The sequence below is a fragment of the Tupaia chinensis genome, unplaced genomic scaffold, assembly GCF_000334495.1.
Source record: "Tupaia chinensis unplaced genomic scaffold, TupChi_1.0 Scaffold000047_1, whole genome shotgun sequence".
In the NCBI taxonomy this organism is placed as follows: domain Eukaryota; kingdom Metazoa; phylum Chordata; class Mammalia; order Scandentia; family Tupaiidae; genus Tupaia; species Tupaia belangeri.
Window position 1 is genome coordinate 1,838,280 of NW_006159505.1, and position 20,232 is coordinate 1,858,511.

The 20,232-nt window shown below is 40.7% G+C and overlaps 1 pseudogene; it reads right to left on the minus strand.

Moving 5' to 3' along the window:
- Positions 1-18,838: 18,838 nt before the first annotated feature.
- LOC102486365 (voltage-dependent anion-selective channel protein 2 pseudogene) lies at positions 18,839-20,232 on the minus strand (annotated as a pseudogene).

The following is a 20,232-nucleotide window of genomic DNA, read 5'->3' on the forward strand; positions in this document are numbered from 1 at the left end:
CTAAAACACCTGAAAAACGTTTTAAATTAAATAACTTTATAAGATCTTTGTATAAATCACACAAATCCTATCTCTTTTGAAAAGAAAGTTATCATTCACTCGTCAAACTGAGTTTAAGAGTTGACTTATGTAAACATGATTTGAACAGTTGGCTGACTATAATTGACTGAAAACCAATTACTGTGGTTAGCTGAGACTCAGCTACTTGTTACAAGGGTAGGTTGTGGTCTGTTAAATAAAAATTACAAGAGGCAATTATTTTGGACTAAGTTCCTGCTCTGGGCCTCAATAGACCAGACCAACATGGAGTCACTCATGCTAAAATGTCACATCATCAAACTGAAACTTTAAACAGGCAAATAGAGTCTGCTTACCAGAGGGAGACAGAGAGAAAGACAGAGGAAAAACAGCTTATTTTTTCCTAAAAATAGGAGAGTCCAATCTACATGTGTTAGTGCTATAAGAAAATAAAATTTATATCTTGTGGCTTTCTTAGGAATGTGACTTATTGGTCTGCTTCATCCCTCAGTGCCAGGCATCTGAAATAAGTACCCTGAAATAGCTCAATCTATTAATAGATTTATTGGCCTTTTTGCTTTATGAATATTACATTCCTCCTTTACCTTTAATCATGTCTACATTAGTCCTACCCTTCAAATGGTTTCAGTTACAGCTATATGTCAAGCTCACTGTCTCCACACTTTAAGATTAAGATTAAACAGGCCAGCTAGTGACATGGTGGTTAAAGTGGCTGGATCCCCCATGGCCAACTACACAGTTTGAATCCCAGAAACAGAAGCTTGACAAACAAGCTAGGTACATGTGTGTGTGGAGAAAACCCTGAAATGAAGGAGAGATGGAAGAGAAGGGGTTGAGGTATGACTATCCCCCATGGGGGCTGATTTCTCACTTTGTCTCTCTCTCTGTGTCTAGTGAGCATGTATGCCCTCTGGCTAAATAAGAAAAAAAAATTAAGATTAAGCAAAGTGATTCCAGGTGACCATGAAGTCACCCTGTTTCCATTATCTGATCACTGCTATATAAGATTCCTTTTACTCCCCCCTTACATTCATGAGTTTTGCCTGTTAAAATATCCTAGATCTATAAGACTTCAGTGCACAATATTCAGAATAACTTGAATATTGTTTCCCCATGCAATTGTCTTCAACCCTGGCCCAAAGAAACTTTTTCTTCATTTCTTTCTTTCTTTTAAGGTTTTTGCCATAGGGCGAGTGTGCTTGCCAGAGAGAGACAGAGAGAGCAGTGAGAGGGAAAGTGAGAAATCACTCACCAGGGGGGATGGCCACGTCCCAATCCTTTCTCCTTCATTTTCCTCCTGGGATTTTGAGCACGCACACACATATAACCAGTGTGTGATTTTTTTCAAGTCATCAGGTTCGGGACTCAAACTGCAGTTGGTCATATGGGAGTCCAGCACCTTAACCACCATGCCACTTGCTGGCCCCAAGAATTTAGTCTTTCTGGGCCAGGAGTCGAACCTCTAATTCCCTTGTCCTGTGACTAGCAAGGTAATGGGGAAGGGGAGGGAGATCAGTGGAAGCCTGCCTGCATCTGCTGCTTACTTTACTGATGTAAATTTCTTTTACAAAAAAGTTAGCTTTATTTTTAAAGCTAATTCTGTATCTGTAGACCCTCTGAATAGTCATCTCAAAATATACCAAAGAGGTGTATTTTGGGGTGGCATATTTTGGTTCCCCACATATGAAACTCAAAGAAGAGCCAAATGACTGACGTTTTTAAACACTGTACAGAAAGGATTAGGGGCTTGGGGGCTCAGGAGGCTGGTGGCACAAGTTGTCAGAGGGTGATGGGAAGAAATGCACTGTGAACAGAGGTTGTAGTCTTATTATGTAAATAAGGCCTACATGTAGATAAGGCAGATTTCAGAAGAATAGGTGACAGCCTGTGGCAATCTCTGGGCGAGGTGTGACCTCTAATTTCTTCTCCCAGGATACTATCTTTCCTAGAATCCAATAAAGAGGCCTCAGAGAAAGCCTCTGCTTGCATCTTCTGTTTACTAATGTAGATAGATGTGATTTTTTTTAAACAAAAGATAGCATTTCAGAGCTATTCCTGTCTGTGGTTTCCGTGAATAACCATGCTGATATATGCCAAATAAGTATATTTTGAAGGAAGATATTCTAGTCTCCAGCACCTTCCACCAATCAGGACCTTCGTGTTATTTCAGATCCTGTCAAGAATATAACAGAGAGGAGGAAAATCAGTGCAGAGCAGTCTATAGAATGTGTGGTCTGTTGGAATTTGGTCCAAAGAGGCATGAGCAATTAAGGCCTTGGTTACACTCCACGCCCATGGCGAGTACGGCCCCAAAGGCATGTCTTGGCTCACAGTGAAACTGACACTGCAAAGGTTACAGCGTGACCCCTAACCTTTCTTCATGGCAATGTCCTCGGAATTAATGATGTGAAGAATGAGATACAGCCAATTAGTTGCCTATATTGTTGTTTTTGTTTTGCCATAGGGCGTGTGTGCCCACTGAGAGGGAAAGTGAGAAATCACCTCCCTGGGCGCTTGACCACACCACAATTCCTTCTCCATTCTCCTCTTGAGATTTTGGGCACGTGCGCACACATGCTGGGTGTGATTTTCAAGCCACTGATCTGGGGCTCAAACTGTGACCCCATGAGCATCCAGCGCCTTAACCACCACACCACATGCTGGACCCCACCTACGCTGTTTTACATGGACCCATGTGAATTCTTGACAAACAACTCGTAACCTCCCTCTTCTTGTCTTTCTCTTTATTGTGCAAACTTGTTTTTTCGGCAGCCATTTTGGTGCACCTCTCTGGGCAACAGTAGAATCTGTGTCACCCAGATGTTGTCTAGCTCTCAGTTCAAATAAACTTGGTTCCCTTCACCTCAGTCTTCCATTTTGGTTTGACCTCATATTCTTGTGAAAAATAAGATCACAGACAAAAAGCGAGAGCTACACATTTGTTATTTTCTAAGAACAACACCCAGGAAGGGATAAAGTATGGGCCAATTAAGACAGTGGGATGACTCTCGCCCCTCAATTTTTTTTTTTAAGAGAGGTTTTTGTTATAGGGCACATATACTCACCATTAAGGCAGAGAGACAGAGAGACAGAAACAATAAATCACCCCCCAGAGGGGATGGCCACACTGCAATCCCTTTTCCATTCTCCTTTCAGGTTCTCATATGCACACACACTTGGCCTGAGTTTCAGCCACTGGGTCTGGGATTCGAACCGTGGTTGACTATGCGGGAGTCCAGTGATGTAACCATGATGCCCTCTGCTGGTCCACCCCTCAGGTTTTTGATTCACCTTGTTAGGTATGTGGTTTATGTCCTCAGAAGAGGAGAGTCAAACATAATAGATTTTATTTAGAGGCAGTTCATCACAGGCGGTTTGGATCAGGGCAGAAGATAAGCTTCCGTTGTATTGACTTAAAATCGAAGCCATAGATGAGAAAATTCGAAGCACTATATTTCAAGGGGACTAATGATGTACATTTGAAAGGAAGTCACATATTTGTTTATGGGAGAAAATGAAAAGCTCAGCTTTGGATTTGTAATAAAGCCTTCATAAAGACTTAAGACCAATCAGTACATCGGCCCCACCTGTTACCCTCTGGCTTCTCAAGTTCTGCACTGCTCCCTGCTCTGTTGAGATGAGGCCACATTACTATGGAGAGAAACAAAACTGACACACAATTAAGGTATCACCATTTACTAGGAGTTTCACACAGGAGGGACTGATGACCAACTCATCTGAACTGTTTTAGTCTCGCTAAGTGTGTGCTTTACATAAATCAAAGAAGAAAGTGAAAATAATAGCTATACTTAACCTTAGTCTTTGCTATAGGTAAGTTCTGAGACGAGCTGTTCACAATGAAAGTTCAAAACTCAGAGATATTAAGGGGCCCTGGGGCCTGCAGGTGGTATGGTGGTTAAGGTACTGGACTCCCACATGGTCTATTGTAATTCAAGTCCTGGACTTGGCTTGCTATCTCACTTTCCCTCTCTCTTTCTCTCTCTCTCTCTCTGGTAAGTGTGCAAACCCTACAGAAAACTTAAAAAAATAATGATAAATAAAATTAAAAACATAATTATTTTTAAAAAAGAAGAAATATTCAGAGGTTCTAAGTTAACTTGAGCCCTGAGTTGACAAGTTTCAAGAACTACTCGTAAAGAGGATTGATAATGTCATTTTCAAAGGGGTTAGAGCATTTGTCTAAGAGTAGAAACATGAGTAGGCTACTGAGGGTCTATAAGATTGTACCTTTTACGGGGCCGGCAGGTGGCATGGTGGTTAAGAGCGCTGGATTCCCACGTGACCAACCATGGTTCGAGTCCCAGACCTGGTGGCTTGCTTTCTCACTTTCTCTCTCTCTGTCTCTCTCTGTCCCTCTCTGGTCAAATGAAAATAAGTAAATAAATAAAATTAAGTAAAATAATTTAAAAAAAAAAAGATCCTACCTTTTGCTCTAACTGGTAGTCATCTTTTTGGGGGGTTCATTTTCTTCATCATGACCTTTTCTCAGACAAGACCAAAGCCAGGTTCATCCCATCCCTGTTTGCAGTTCAGACAGTTGTTTCTAGGATATGCCTTGTTAGTGATATAGCAAGGCAAAGAGAAAGCAAAGCATCCTTCTAAGCTACTTGGAATGTGAAGTCCATTTAAATTTTAATGGCCCAAGTAAAAGATGGACCTCTAGACTTTGGCACACCCATCTCATGTATAGAGTAATTGTTTGAAGTGATATCTTAGTTTACAGTAAATAAAATGATCTGCAGATGGTAGTAGATTTACAATATGACCCCCTCCACCTTCCCTTTCCCTTGGAATACTCCCATAATTTCTGATGTAGAGAATAAGGTATAGGGTCAGCCCAGTAGTGTAATAGTTAAGAGACCTGCATGCCACATGGCTGACCATTGTTCAAATCCTAGCCCTAGTGACTTGAATAACACTCCAGGCATGTTTGCATGCTCAAAATCCTGACAAGAGAGAGGAACAAAGAAAAAAGGTTTGCAGTATGACCATGTCCCATTAGAGATTTGCTTTCTCTCTCTCTCTCACATGTTAAAACAAAAAAGAAGGAATAGCATATAGCCAATCAGTTGTTTGTTTTATTTTAAATGGACTAATATCAATTCTTGTCAATGAACTTAGAATTTTCCTTCTCTGTCTTTCTCTTTGTTTTAAAACTAGCTTCTCAGAAGCCATTTTAGTGAGCATATTATTTTTTGGGCAACCAGGGGTCTGTGTCGCCTGGGCAACTCATCCTAGGCCCTGTTTCCAATTAAGCCACTTGTATTGTATTTCACTTACTATGCCTCAGTCCATCTTTCTTTCTCTTTCTTTCTCTCTCTCTCTATCTCTCTCTCTTTCTCTCTTTCCTTCCTTCCTTCCTGCCTTTCTTCCTTCCTTCCTTCCTTCCTTCCTTCCTTCCTTCCTTCCTTCCTTCCTTTCTTTCTTTCTTATGGAGAGATTTTTGCTACCGCTCTCTCTCTCACCAGAGAGACAGAGAAAGTGAGATATCACCCCCCAGGGAGGATGGCCACACTGCAGTCCCTTCCCCTCCATTCTCTTGAGATTTTGGGTGTGCATGCACACGGGCCCACCATGAGTTTCAAGCTGCCAGGTCTGGGACTTGAGTCACGGTCCACCATGTGGGAGTCCATGAACATTATGGCACTTGCTGGCCCCCTCATTCTTTCTTGTAGGTTGATATTTTTTTGGGGGGGAGGGGATGCATCCCAGCTGGTACTCAGAGCAATCTCATGACCACCCAGCATTCCCTCTTGAACTCTGCCTGTTGTTCTCCTGACTCCAGAGGCCTCACTGGGTGCAAGGGGACATCTCACCTGGAGCTGTTTACTTAAACTGTACTTCCTCTCTCCTGACAAGGGAAGAGTTTTTCTATCTCTACTCTTGGATCAGAGATGGGGTACAGCCTTTCTGCTCCCATCTTTTAAATTGGAGATTTGGGGAAAAGGTTCTCTTTCATCTCCAGTGAGTGTTTAGATTAGAAGCAAGGGCAGTTTTGTACTGGTGGGGTTTTGGTTATTTGCATATGCATTTTAAAGGCCACAGAGGTTTCTCACTTCTATCTGTGATTCAGATTTGATCCGACACACTTTCTCTTTTAGTCTTGGTCACCTTTGAGGGGAAATGTGGGAATATTTTTTGAAATTATGGGAAAATACCCAAAACTTTGAGCCTTCCTCAAAAGGCAGCCTCCTTGGTAAATGCCAGCTGGTTTTATGCAGAACTCTTATGGAGATCTATCTTGCAAGTATTTAAGAAAGTGGGTCTACTCAACTCAGCATGACCCAAAATTGCACTGGCAGAAATAGAGTTCTTTTGAAATTCCTAACTTGGTGTGTTTTCATGCACAATTTGTAAGAGCTGGGTTCAGAACCAGGCAAATTGAATGGGAAAGTTTACTTCAGTGGTATCTAGAAGCCTCTAAAAGAGATATAGACAAAGTCACCTCCCTTTGGAAAGCAAGTAAGAAATTATCTGGGGACCAGCAGATGGCATAATGGTTACATCTCTGGATTCACATGTAACTGACTGTGGTTCGAGTCCCAGACCCAGTGGCTTAAAACTCACTCCAGGCACATGTGCGTGCATGCCCAAGATGCCAAGAAGACAATGGAGAAGGGATTGTGGCATGGCCATCCCCCTTGGGGTGTGATTTCTCACTTTCTTTTTCTCTGTCTCTCTTTGTCTCTCTGGTGATCACACACACCCTATAGTAAAAATCTCTAAAAAAAAAAAAAAAAAGAAAGAAATCTAAAACTATTTCAGGAGGCTGGCAGGCGGTGTGGTGGTTAAGGTGCTGGACTTTTACATGGCTGACCACATTTTGAGTCCTGGACCTGGCAGCTTTCTTTTTCACTTTCCCCCTTCTCTCATTCTCTCTGTCTCTTTGGTCAAATTAAAAAATAAATAATAATAACAAATAAAATTAAATAAATCTTTAAAAAAAAAAAAGAAAGAAAGTATTTCAGAGTTAAAGAAAGCACTTGAGGACTCTCCTATGTCTTACCCCAAGGCTCCACTGCCTCGTTAGCTACCTCTTCAGTCCTTTGTCTGATTTTCCCTGATGTAAACTGCTTCCTCTTCCACCTTCACTTCCACCAGAGAAAGTTTGATCTAGGCCCAAATCCTCCTCAGAAGCCACTGTTCTGGCTTTGTAGAAACCTGTCACTGGAAGGTGAGAGCCAGCCTTAGGTCTGAACTTAAAAATACTGAGACTGGGGTCACTGGGTAGCCTGGTGGTTATAGTGCTGGATTCCCATTTGACTGACTGCAGTTCAAGTTCCAAACCCAGCAGCTTAAAAAAAATCACAGCAAATAGATAAATAAATAAATAAATGTGTGGAGTTTTTTGTTTGTTTGTTTGTCTTTTTGTTTTCTAAAATACTGAAATTTCTCAGACCTAAACCAGGACCCTGTAGGTCTTGCTAGAGAATTTGATTAAACAGTAGGGCTTACAACCAGGGTATTCTGATCTCTACAAGCTAATTCATAGCCTTGTGTCAGAGAAAAGAGCTAAAGAATGGTGAAAAAAGGCAAAGTTGGAACAATTCCGTGGGAGATTCTGGCAAGATAGAGAACAAGCCCACGCTCTTGCAAAGGCATTACAAGCTTTAATCCCTTCAGTTTTTCAAAAGGTTGTTGATTAGAATAAAATCCAACCATGCAAGCAGAGACAGACAAATGAGTTTTAGATCATTATGCATAATTTGAAAAAAAATTTAAAAACCCTTTAAACAATATTCTGGCACGGACAAGGCCATTTTCCAAAGCATCACAATGAATTTTTTTTTAATACCAATGTTCTAAATGGACTAGATGAGGAACTGATTATCATAGCTCAAAGACATCAGCCAAATTTGGCAACTGCTCAAACCCATGACCACTTACTCTGACTGACCAGCTTTAAAGAACCCTCCAAGAGAAAGAACAAGATGAAAGAAATAAAGCCTCCAAGGTTATAAGTTTCCAACGTCAGCACATTGACCAGCCAAACTGAGTGTTTTAATAAAGTACAGAACACTCCTAATGATCAAAAAGGAGCCTGCTATTATTGCAGAAGACCAGACCATCTGAAAAAGAACTGTAGAAAACCTGACCAACAAGAAAAACTAAAGGTGGGGTAGAGCTGGGCTGAGGAAAAAAGGGGATTTTTCCTTAGGAGAAGTGGACCTTTCTACACGGGCCCTCATAGACAACAGTGCAATTCTTTCTGTTCTTAACCCCATTGCTTTAAATTGCCCTCTTTCTTGGAGTAATAAAACTATTCAGATGGTGGGGTGTCTAATCAATCTATGATCTTATAGATGACTTTATAAATCCCAGCCTTTAGAGTTTTGACTAGGATCATTCAATGGGTTTCATTCTTTTCCTGCTTATCCCCTCAGCTCCTTCACATCTTGGCAGAATTTTTCTAGAAATCTACGCTACATGCATCTCCTTTTCTCAAAAGGGGAAACTGTTTTTAGACATGGAGGAATCAAGGATATAGGGAACAGCACAGAGAGTCAAAAGAAGATGAGAAAAGTAAAATTATGCAAGTCCAAATACAACTATTTTTTTTCACAGCTCTAAATGAGCAAACCTTACCAGACCACTGATGGTCTAAGTCATGTACAAACATTGAGAAAATTTCAGTCACTCCCATCAAAGATGAGATAAATCTACCCAAGCCCTTAGCTAATATAAAGCAGTATCCTTTAAAATCAAAAGTGATCAAAGTTATGCCTACAATAAAATATTGTTATAAAATACCTAATTGTTCCTTGCACTAGCCCTTATAACACCCTATTCTTTTTTTTTTTTTTAAGAGAGATTTTTGCTATCGGGCAAGTGTGCTTGCTGGAAAGACAAAGAAAGACAGAGAGACAAAAAGCAAGAAGTCACCCCCAAAGAGGGATGGCCATGCCACAATCCTTTTCTTCTAGTCTCCTCTCAGGATTTTGGGCATGCACTTACATGTGCCCAGCATGATTTTATTTTTTCTTTCTTTTTGAAAAATTATTTATTTCATTTATTAATTTTTTAAAAACTTTTTGCTATAGGGCCCATGCACTCACCGGAGAGACACAGAAAGAGAGAGAGGGAAAGTGAGTCAGCAAGCCACCAGGTCCAGGACTTGAGCTGCAGTCAGCCATGTGGGTGTCCAGCACTTTAACCATTATGCCACCTGCTGGCCCCTGGAGAGTTTTTATTTCAAAAATGATTCTGGGAACTACTGTGCAGGCTATGCAGTTGTCTCTTTGACTGAAATCACGGAAGACTCTCTCCCAGATGCAAAAACAGTCCAGCAAACGGAATTGATTGCCTTTAATCACACCTTGCCAATTGCCACAGGACAGAGTCACTGACATTTACACAGAGAGCTAATACACATTTGAGGTGGCCCATGCAGATAGCAAATATGCATTTGAGGTGGCCCACAATTTCAAAATGCTTTAGAAACAGTATGTATTTCTGACTGCGTCAGTATAACCTATTGAAAATGGCCAGCAAGTTTTAGACCTCTGGGAGACCATTCTGAAACCTAAGTCTCTAGTCATCATAAAAATTCCTGGATATTCAAAACTAGGTACTCCTGAAAGTAAAGGCACTCATTTTGCAGATCATGTGGCAAAAATGTGGCACTCAAGAGTCTTTTATTTTTAAAAACTGACATTTTGAACTGTCTTTGCAGCTGCATGTTCCATTTAAGACTCTGTTTAAGGAAGCACAAGGAAAAAAAGGTCTCTGAAAAAGAGTTAGATCTATGGAAAAGTAAGGGAGGGTTATTTTATCCTGAAGTGGGCTTTGGTTTTGTTTTTGCTATAGGGCACATGTGCTCACTGGAGATAGACAGAGACAGAGCTAGAGTGAGGTTAAGTGAGAGAGCAGCAACCCCCAGGGAGGATGGCCATGCTGCAATCCCTTCTCTATTCTTCTCTCGGGATTTTTCGGCATGTATGCACATGTGCCCAGCATATTTTTCAAGCCACTGGGTCTGGGACTTGAACCACACAGTAAGCCATGTGGGATACAGCCACTTTAACCTCCATGCCATCTGCTGGCCCTGAAAGACTTATGTACAGACCAAATGATAAAACAATTCTTCCTTGAGGACTTCAGCTCCCCTTTTTATAATATGTTAATTACTGAACTCCTTGGGACTCAAACAAACTGATAGTTTGGGGAAAACAGTATTATTGGAAGTCATATTCTACGGTGGCTCAAAAGATGTACTCTCACCATGTCACGTGTCTCAAATATGATCCTGGAAAGCCACTTCATGGGTCATAAGGACATGGATATGGCAATTGGATTTTGTCCAGCTAACATCATCTTAAAGAAACAAGTATGTTCTGGTAATAATTTACATTTTTTTTTCTCATTTGGTAGAAGCATTTCCATTCCATAATGTCATGGCCCAAACAACAGAAAAAATCTTGTTAGAAAAAATTGTTCCTTCCTGGGGAATTCCCTCTGAACTCCACAGTGATCAGGGAATGTATTTCACTGGTCAAATAATTCAGTCTATTTGCAATATATGGCCAATTTCTCAACATTTCCATTGTGTCTAGCAGCCTTAGTCCTTTAGACTGGTGGAACACACTAAGGGAATAATAAAAAAATCAATGGGCGGGGCCAGCAGGTAGCAAGGTGGTTAAGGGCACTGGACTCTCACATGGCCCACCATGGTTTGAGTCTTGGTCCTAGCATCTTGCTTTCTCATTTCCCCCCTCTCTCTCTCTCTTGCTCTGTCCCTCTCTGGTCAAATTAAAATAAATTAATTAATAAATTAATTAAATAATTCTTTAAAAAAATCAAAGGGCAAAACCAACAGACGTTTCCATCTTCCCTAGCCAAAGGCTATTCTGTTGGTTCTGCTCATCTATTTTCTGCCCAGATTGGAAAACATCAGCCATTGATGAAGAAACATATAAGCCTAGCCTTACTTAAAGGGTACATTCTCCATTACTTTCAAAGTCTTACTAAACATTTTTCAATTTAAAAATTGTTTTAGTTCCCCTCCCCCCATAGGGCACACACACTTACCAGAGAGAGAGACAGACAGAGACAGAGAGGGAAAGTGAGAAATCATATCCTAGAGAGGATGGCCATGCTGCAACCTCTTTTCCTCCATTCTCCTCTCAGCATTCTGGGTATGCACACACATGTGCCCAGTGTGATTTTTAAGTCACCAGGTCTGGAACTCCAAGCATGGCTAACCATGTGAGAATGTAGCATCTAAACCACCATGTCACCTGCTGGTCCCATAGGGTTTAACTCTTAACCAAAAATTCTAAATTAATACTGGATTCTGTCAGGGTCAGTCCATGGCATGGTGGTTAAGGTGGCTAGATTCCAAATGTCCAACTGCATGGTTTGGGTCTCAGACCTGGCAGCTTGAGAAACATGCCTGGCACATGTGCATGCGTGCCCAAAATCCTGAAAGGAGGCAGAAAATGAGGACAAAGGATTGTGCCATTCCCTATCGGGTAGCTTTCTCCTCTTGAGCTCTGTCTCTGACTGCTGAGCACACACACCCCCTGGCAAATTTTTAAAATAATCAAATAAAGTCCATCTAATAAACAAATAATTTAAAGGATTCCATCAACAGCAAGCTCCTGAGAGACAAAGATGTCAAAGACCGCAGTCACCAACCTGGAGATGTTTTCTATCGGAAACATCATCACATTAAAGATTCCTTCCAACTCCATTGGGAGACATTCAATGCTATTAATTATGCAGCCAAACTTCAGGGCATTGACTTGGATTCACATTTCTCACTTTAAAAAGGTATCTCATCCAAAGTGGTCCTCCATGCCCACTGGTGATTACTACTGAAGCTGACTCTTAACTAATCACCTTGTTCTTCAGATCAAGATGAGAAGGGGTTTGTGGGTGGTGTAGTGGTTGGGGTGCTGGACTCCCACATGACTGACTGCGATTTGAGTCCCAGACCTGGCTGCTTGCTTTCACTTTCCCTACCTCTCTCTTTCTGTCTCAAAAAAATCTCTTTCTGTCTCTCTCTGGTCAAATTAAAAAATAAAAATAACAAATAGAATTAAATAAATAAATAAATCTTAAAAAAAAAAAAAAAGATGAGAAAAATACAAATTGTGTGGACCGATCACTCCCAAGATCAGTGGCCCAGACTTTTATACCTCACAATCACATGGCTAAACTATTTGGATTCTTGTTCTTTGTTTCATTTTGTTTATTTATTTGTTTTCATTTTAGAAATACTTGCTTTTTCAAGTCAGTGCTAATTTATAGTTTCGCAAGTGATATGTATTAGACATATTGCTTGATTTAAGTTGTAGAATGTCTCCATTCTACCACTGTTTTCTCTTTTTCACCCTGTCTCAAGCTTGGTAAGGTAACACTGTAGTTAAATTATCATGATATGTGGCTAGGGCGGGAAACTGAACAGATTGTTGAACCTGCCACAAGATCCCTCAGTCAATACATGAACGATACAGTGGTGATCCCAATTACCACTTTCAATTCAGTCCCTAGCATTCCAGATCTCTTCTCATTAGACTTAACGTTTTGAGTAAAGATTACTCGGGGAACAGCCCTTTTCATACTGTTTTACATTGTCCAACATTCGCTCTCTTCCCAACAACTTTCTTAACTCTGTCCCTCCATGATCCTACTCCTACTGGATCAACAGATACATAACTGAAGAAGTAGGGCCCAACTTTGTATATGTGTTCTTTCAGTTGGATTTTGGGGGTCTAAACAGAGACACACTTGGTTTTATAAAGTGCTTTTTACTTTACCCAGGAAGGATACCACTAGTGAAGGTAGCCTACAGGAGTAACCTGTGTTCTGACAGGCTTCATTTTTGTCTGTGACATAAGAACAGACCCTCCAACACAGTGAAGGGCACATCGAGCTTTGGATAGCTGGAAGACAGTAGAGTCCTGTATATTAAGACATTTTGTAACTCTCTGTCAATCCACAAAGCAGATGTTGCTATTCCTCCCATCACTCATTTTTGGCATTTTAAAAGAGAGATGTTAGCTAAATATGATGATAATACAGAACAGGCTCTTATTGGCCTTTTTTTTTTTTTCACCACGTGTGATGTTAATAGAGACATAGTACACAATCTGTTCACCACCATGGGGCAAATTGATGAAGACATGGCAAAAAGCATTATATCACAACAAAAGTCTTTAGAGTCATTAGCCTGTGTGTTTTGTTTGTTTGAGAGAGTTTTTTGCGATAGTGTACATGAGCTCACCAGAGAGAAAGTGAGAAATCATCCCTGAGGAGGGATGACCAGGCTGCAATCCCCTCTCCTCCATTCTCCTCTCAGGACTTTGGGCACACACTCCCACCTGCCTGGCAAGAGTTTCAAGCCTCTGGGTCTGGGACTCAGTCCGCGATCACCCGTGTGAGAGTTCAGCACCTTAACCACCATGCCACCTGCTGGCCCACCTGTATGGCTCTGCATAACTGAATAACGTTGGATTATTTATTAGCCAGACAAGGAGGGCCACGTTTAGTCACCAACACTGCTACATTAACACTTCTGGAGCAGTAGAAACCTGGCTAGGTAAGATTGCACAATAGTATAAATGGATGCAAGATGGACGGATGGATGACCCTTACATATACTTGTTTAGTTGACTGCCCTCAGACTAAGGCTTCTCTTTTTGACTCAATACGACAAATTATTACAATTGTTGTAAGATTTTTTGATGTATTTACCACATTTAAACTGATTATGCGTTGGGTCTCTAGAGACTTAAAGCCAGACATATTGTAACTCTCTGTCAATCCACAAAGCAGATGTTGCTATTCCTCCCATCACTCATTTTTGGCATTTTAAAAGAGAGAATTACCATAAAATTAGAATTATGGTAGCTCAACATTGAAGATGATACCACATGCCACAGCCCCTTGGTAAATGGGTGGCCTAATCAGAGTCCCATTGCACTTGGGTTTTTGGACCAGCAGGGAGAGTTTACACCATTACTGACACTTCATCTCCTACCAGAATAAACATTACAGGTGACAGAGAATGATTTATAAGCTAATAGAAATCTACAACACTGTTGGGTCCCTTATTTGCCATCTTCCTATTTTTTTTTTTTCTTGTGAGCACTATTTACTATAAACTTTTCTGAGTACTGCTTTTATGGTATCTCAAAGATTTTGGAGTGTCATAGTTTAATTAACATTTGTTTCAAGAAACTTTTCAATTTTATTTTAAATTTCTTCAGTAGTTTCAAATTTTTTCAGGAGCGTGATATTTAGTTTTCGTGTATTTGTGTACTTTCGGAAGTTCTTTTGGCTGTTGATTTCAAGTTTAACTCCACCGTGGTCAGAAAAGCCACTATGGCCATGTTGCTGGACTCCCACGTAGTTGACCATGGTTTGCGTCCCAGACCCGGTAGCTTAAAACTCACACCAGGCGCGTGTGCGTGCATGCCCAAGATCCCGAGAGGAGAATGGAGGAGAAGGGATTGTGGCATGGCCATCCCCCCAGGGGGTGATTTCTTGCTTTCTGTCTCTCTGTCTCTGTCTGTCTGGCGAGCACACGCACCCTATAGCAAAACCCTCTAAAAAAAAAAAATGCTAGATACTATTTCTGTCCTTTTAAACTTGTAGAGGCTCATTTTGTTCCCCATTATGTGATCAATATTAGAGAACGTTCCATGCAAAGCTGAAAAATTGTGAAGGAAGGGGGCCAGCAGGTGGCATGGTGGTTAAGGGGGTGCTGGACTCCCATATGGCTGACTGCTGTTTGAGTCCCAGACATGGCGGCTTGCTTTCTCTCTCTCGCTCTCTCACTCTCACTCTGTCCCTCTCCGGTAAAATTTAAATAAATAAGTAAAGTTAAATAAAAAATAATTTTAAAAAATTGTGGATGAAATGCTCTATAAACATCTGTCAGGTCCATTTGGTTTATAGTATCATTTAACTCTAGTGCGTCTTTAATTTTTATCTAGATAATCAATTCAATGGTGAATGGGGTGTTGAAAGCCCCTAGAATTTATTTATTTATTTGGAGAGGTTTTCGCTAAAGGGCGCATTCGCTCACCAGACAGACAGAGAGAGACAGAGAGACAGAAAGCAAGAAATCACTTCCCAAGGGGTTTGGCCACGCCACAATTCCTTCTCCTCCATTCTCCTCTCAGGATCTTGGACACACACACACGCGCCTGGCATGAGTTTTAAGCCACTGTGTCCAGGACGCGAACCGCGGTCGACTACGTGGGAGTCGAGCGACATAACCATTACGCTAACTGCTGGTGCCAGCCCCTAGAACTTTTGTGTTACAGTGTGTCTCCTCTCTTTAGGTTTGTCAGGCTTTGTTTTGTGTACTTGTGTGCTCTACCGTTGGGTGCATATTTATAATTGTTATATATTCCTGGTAAGTCAGTCCTTTTAAAACTATATAATGACTTTTTTGTCTCCTCTTACAGATACAGCAAGACCTGCTATTCTAACATCAGATAAAATAGACTTCAAGCTAAAGTTTGTAAAAGAAGACAACAATTTGTTACTGTTTCCACATGGAATGGTTTTTTCCAATCTTTCACTCTCAGTCTGTGTGTGTGTCTTTACCAATGAGTATAGTTTCTTGTAAGAAATATATAGAGGGCTCCTATTTTGTATCTATTTAAAACATGTATTAATAATTTTAAAATGATCTATTTATTTGTCGTGATATATTAACCGAGTCTGGGTCTTGACTCATGATTGGCTATGTGGGAATACAGCATCCTAACCACCATGCCACCTGCTGTCCCCAATAATTATTTCTAATTACCAGAGGACACAACACTTGCCAGAGAGATAGAGAGACAGAGAGAGAGAGAGAGAAAGCACTCTCGAGTGGGGTGTGGCCAGGCTACAATTCCTTCTCTTATCTTTTTCTCCATTCTGTCAGGATTTAAAGTGCCACACACATGTGCCCAGTGTGTTTTTTAAACCTTCAGGGCTGGGATTCAAGCTGCAATTGGACATATGGGCTATGGCTCTCATAACCACTAGGCTACAGGGCTGGCCCAAGGGCTCCTGTTTTTTTAATCTACTTGACCAGTCTATATCTTTTGATTGGAGAGTTTAATCTGTTCACATTCGGTGACATTGTTGATAAGTGTAGATTTACACCTGCCATTTAGTTGGATGGTTCCTGGTTGCTTTGTGTTTTCTTATTTCCTTTTCCCCCTGTTTTTGTTTATCTTTTTACATTTGAAAGTTTTCATACTGGTAGGGATTGAATTACTTCTTTTTCTTCTTTGCGTAGTTCTTCTACTGATTAATTTTATACTTTCATATGTTTTTGTGGTGATATTGATCTTCCTTTCATTTCCAGATATAGTACCCTTAAGTATATCTTTAAAAGCCAGCCTAATATTGATGAATTCCTTCAGTTTTTATTAGTCTGATACCAATTTTTCTCTCAAATTTGAAGAGTAGTTTTGCTAGGTATAATATTCTTGGCTGAAAATGTTTTTCTTTCAGATTTTTAAAAAATTTTATTTATTTATTTTAATTTGACCAGAGAAGGGCAAAGTGAGAGAGATGGAAAGTGAGAAAGCAAGCCACCAGGTCCAGGACCTGAACTGTGGTCAGCTAAGTAGGAGTCCAGAGCCCTTAACCACCATGCCACCTGCTGGCCCCATCTTTCAGAATTTTGAATATGTCATCTCGTTCCCTCTGGGTCTGTAAGGATTTTGCTGAGAGGTTTGAAGTTAGTCTGATGAGATATCCTTTATAAGTATTTAGGCACTTATCTCTGGCCACGTTAGAATTTTTATCTTTAACTTTTAACTATAATGTTCTTTGGAGAGAATTTTTTTTTTTTGAGAGGTTTTTGCTATAGGGTACATGTGTTCACCAGAAAGACAGAGGGAGACAGACAGTAAGCGAGAAATTGCCCCCCAAGGTGGATGGCCATGCCACAATCTCTTCTCCTCCATTGTCCTCTTGGGATCTTGGGCACACACACACATGCGCCCGACATGAGTTTAAGCCACTGGGTCCGGGACTTGAACTGTGGTTGACTACATGGGAGTCCAGCAACATAGCCATTACAACAACTACTGGTCCCAAAGAGGATCTTCTTATGTGGAATCTATTTGGTGTTCTTTGGATGTCTTTATCTCTCTTTAAATTTGGGAAGTTTTGGGACCAGCAGATGACATAGCAGTTATGTCACTGGACTCCCACGTAGTTGATCGCAGTTTGAGCCCTGGACCTGGTGGCTTAAAACTCACAATGGGCATGTGTGTGTGTGTGTGCCCAAAATCCCAAGAGGAGAATGGAGGAGAAGGGATTGCAGCATGACCATTCCCCTAGGGGATAATTTTTTGCTTCCTGTCTCTCTGTCTCTCCAGTGAGCACACATGCCCTATAGTACAAAAAAAAAAAAAAATATATATATATATATAGGGAAGTTTTCAGCTACTAACTTATGAAATGTTTTCATGCCTTTTCTTGTCTATCACATTCTGGTATACCCATTATTCAATCATTTTATGGATTTCCTGTCTGTTATCTTTATTTATTCACTTTAAGAATTATTTAATTTATTATTATTATGTTTTAATTTGACCAGAGAGAGATGGAAAGTGAGAAAGCAAGTCACCAGGTTGGCCAGTGGGATTCCAGCACCTTAACCACCACATCACCTACTGGCCCATAACTTCATTTTTCAAAAGTATACTTGTTTTATTCATAATGTTTAATATTCTGGGATACTAAAAGTAATTCTATTGATGATTAAATTTAATAAAAAGTTTTTTACCTCATTTTAAAACTTTTACTATCCATCTTATTCAGTGGCAATATTCAATATTAAAAGTAACATAAAAACAAACATGAACATAGATTCATAGTTTTCATAAAGGTCTATTTCATTCTTGGTGGTAGCACATTTAAAAAAAATTTATTATTATTATTATTTTTTTGCTATAGGGCACGTGCACTCGCCAGAAAGACAGAGAGAGACAGAGAGACAGAAAGTGAGAAATCACCCCTCACGGGGGATGGCCACACCACAATCCCTTCTCCTTCATTCTCCTCTTGGGATCTTGGGTGTACACGCACACAAGCCCGGCGTGAGTTTAAGCCACCAGGTCTGAGACTCGAACCACAGTTGACTACACAGGAGTTCAGTGACATAGCCATTGTGCTAACTGCTGGCCCCTGGTGGTATCACATTTAACAATTAAATGTATTTAAATAATGTATAGCTAACTACATGACTGCAGCACTGGTAACTACTGGGTCATCAGAAAAAGTCATGATGTATTGTTCTATGTTTTTCTATTAAAAAATGCATCATGACTTTTCTGATGACTCAATAGATAACCAATTCAACTAGAAACCAGCTAATAAGTAACAGTCTCAATATTTAAAATATAGCTATTGTTTAGAGATCATCCTCTTTATATATATATATATATATATATATATAATCAGTTATTTAATTAGGTTCTTGGCAAAAAGTCTAGAACACCAATTTGTGAGGATAGACTCCATTTGTGAGGGCAAACATGGATCGCAGGTAGCCCTGGAGCTGAGGCACAGCTTTGATTTTTGGCAAAATTTGCGAATCCACAGCTTTCTGATCAATCTTGTGCTGCTCTGAAATCTCGTATTTCTCCTTCTCTGTGTCAAAGATCTCACCTTCCTGGTGTCTGGACTTCCGCGGTTTCTTTTAGATCATCCTCTTTTGATCACCTTCTTGGGGTAGGGAGAGGCCTGCTGGTCACAGTGGAAATACATTAAGGCCAAATCTGATATCAATTCCCAATGGTTTCTTTTAGTCAGATTAAGCCTCCAACTCCAGGGCAAGGTCAAATTTGTGGCCTCCAGCATCAATTCTCTTTCCATTCACCAGAGTACACAGTGTAAGCTTCAGACCAGGCCTCAGAGTCTAAGTGTAGCCCACTCCAATTGAACTAAAATTGTTGACTGGTGTAGAAATGGATGCAATGGGATCCAACTGATATTAAGCTGCATTACCAAAATGAGTATAGTTGGTGCCTGAGGTCCAAGCAAGGTTTACTGATGGGTTAAGATCTTCACATGGTTTCTGATAAATTGATCCTCCAAATTCTGTCCCATCAGTGACACTAGTGTGTAGCTTGAAGTATCTAGTCCTGTAGGCCACTGCAAAGGTATTCCTTATCAGCTTTGATTTGGCACTGTCAAAGGTCATGTGGCAGCCAGCAAACCATCCTCATAGCCAAAGAAAGCTGAACCATGGTTTGAAGGTCCAGCAAAATAAAAATGAACATCACACCTAAGGTTTACACACTCCCTCTTGTAAGAGAATTTTATTTTACTCTTTCCTTTCCCATGTTTGGTGAGAAGGTAATATCAAATGTCAACTTCAAATCTTGGCAAATCTGGTCTTCAATTGCAATATTTGTTCCCAGAGTGTTATCAGTGTTTCATTTTTCTGTGAAAGTCAGACTACTCAGATCATTTATATTTGGTCGCCAAGGTTCTAATAACTTTACCAGTGTCTGTATTAGATGAACTGACATTGAGAACTCCATGCCACGGCATGACTTTGTTTCCACATCCAGTTTCACCAGCCTAAAACCAAATCCTTTGCTGAAAATATCTCTGGCGGAACCAGCAGTTAGCGTAATGGCTATGTCACTGGACTCCCACGTAGTCGACTGCGGTTTGATTCCCGGACCCAGTGGCTTAAACTCACGCTGGGCACGTGTGCGTGCATGCCCAAGATCCCAAGAGGAGAGTAGAGGAGAAGGGATTGTGGTGTGGCCATCCCCCCTGGGGGGTGATTTCTCGCTTTCTGTCTCTCTGTCTCTCTCTGTCTGTTGCCCTATAGCAAAAACCTCTTCAAAAAAAAAAAAAGAAAATATCTCTGGCAGCTTTGTCAAGGTCAGCATATGATGGAGAAATGCACACTATGCCATGCGCAGGACTGTTTGTAGGTCACGATGGTGAGGGCATGGGAAGAGGTAGTCTCCAGAGGGGGGGGCCACCACTGCCACTCTGCTTGCAACTGAGACCACTCTGCTCACAGCTTAGACCACTTAGCTTGCTCGGGATTGGGCTACACCTGTTTCAGCTGGAGGGTAAAGTGTTAGCTTCATTTTTAACACTTTTTTCTTTCTTACTGATGGTTTGGACAATTTCAAAGGATGCATATTCAAGTTCAGAGATTCTCTCTTCTTCGTGGTCTAACAT